The sequence below is a fragment of the Abramis brama genome (assembly GCF_963993115.1).
Source record: "Abramis brama genome assembly, chromosome: 14".
Classification (NCBI taxonomy): domain Eukaryota; kingdom Metazoa; phylum Chordata; class Actinopteri; order Cypriniformes; family Leuciscidae; genus Abramis; species Abramis brama.
The window spans coordinates 2,606,381-2,607,901 of NC_139976.1; positions in this window are offsets into that span (position 1 = coordinate 2,606,381).

The following is a 1,521-nucleotide window of genomic DNA, read 5'->3' on the forward strand; positions in this document are numbered from 1 at the left end:
ACTTCCTTTCAGTTCTATTGTTTAAAAAAATGAATACGTTTATGTTGCAGCTCAAGGAATTATTTCTATAACAGGCTTTCAGTAATAGAAAGATGATCTGGTTCATGAACGAGATGAATACATGAATGCATCAATAACCTCCCTTTCATTGTTGATAATAGCAAACTGAATTGTTTAACTGGATCAAACAGGATGGAAAGTTTTAGAGTAACAAAGGTTTGATTTAGAAAGGAAAAACAAATACATTTAACTTAACTGAAACAATATTCCCAAGAAATCGTGTTTAGCTTTAACCATTTCAATTAGAGGATTGAAAAAAGGAAAAAGAAGTAACGGCTAGAATATTTCTGAATAGTGTCACGTACTAGCCCTCTTTAGATTATGGGAAATCGGGTCAGTGTGAACAGAATTTGGAGAGAGAAGAGGAACTTCTTGTCTCCATCACCAGTAACACACTACCAGATAATGAATTTAAGTTGTTCTTTATTTAATCAAAATAAACAATAAATGTATATTTCAGGCGCCTACACCAAGCTGGTTAAGGTGGGTATCAGGTACAGTATGTTTCAGTTTAGTTTGTGCCGACTCTGGGTTTTAGGCTCCATGAAAGTTGCTTGGCTTTTAGCGGTGTTCATCGCAATAGTAACTTCCACTCCACAGCTAACCTGTTTTAGAGAAGGTTATGTTCTGTATAAGAGACGTCAACCTAACATTGGACCAGTCAGCTGTGAGCAAAGTGACACATGCCTGACGCAATAAAGTCACTTCCACCGTTTCACAGATTTTAAGACGATATCATCTGGCTTTTAGCAATGAATTTTTTTAATTATTTTATATTACTTATGTAATTATTACACACTTAATCCATTACACATGAGCAATTTTATTTCAACAATTATTATTAAGCATTTAGTTTAAATGTGTGTACAGATAATATTTAATATAAATACGCGTTCATAATCAGTACATAGAGATTTATAAATGACTACTGTACATGTGAGCTTACATGTTCAAATCTCTGTATACCTATATATTATCTACTTGATAACTTTCACTTGCACTGATATAGTATGATATTTTCTTCTTGCTATGTAAATGCATTTACAGTATATTATTCATATTCTTCAATGTCTTAATCTTTGGGAGAAGAGAAAATTGAATCGCACTGGCTCTCTCGTGAGAAGTGAATCGCATGTTTCAAGGCTTGTGACTGTTCGCTACTGATGTCACACTTTAATGTGTACACACTCCACACACTCAGGATTAAAGCCTGGGTTAACACAGAAAGTTGATGGTCATTGTCATAAAGGCTGATTGGATTGGTTTGTTTTTTTCAACTCAAAACTAATTCCGTAACCCTGATTTTGTTTAACTACCGTCATGGTACGAGCCCCAGGAGGGAGCAGGGCCAAAACAACAAACAAAAGGACTCCTAACTTAACTTTAGGTATAACTTGCCTGTACATACACCAACACAATTATTAAATAAACAACAATTGAGCTTCCCTGGCTCCCTGACAA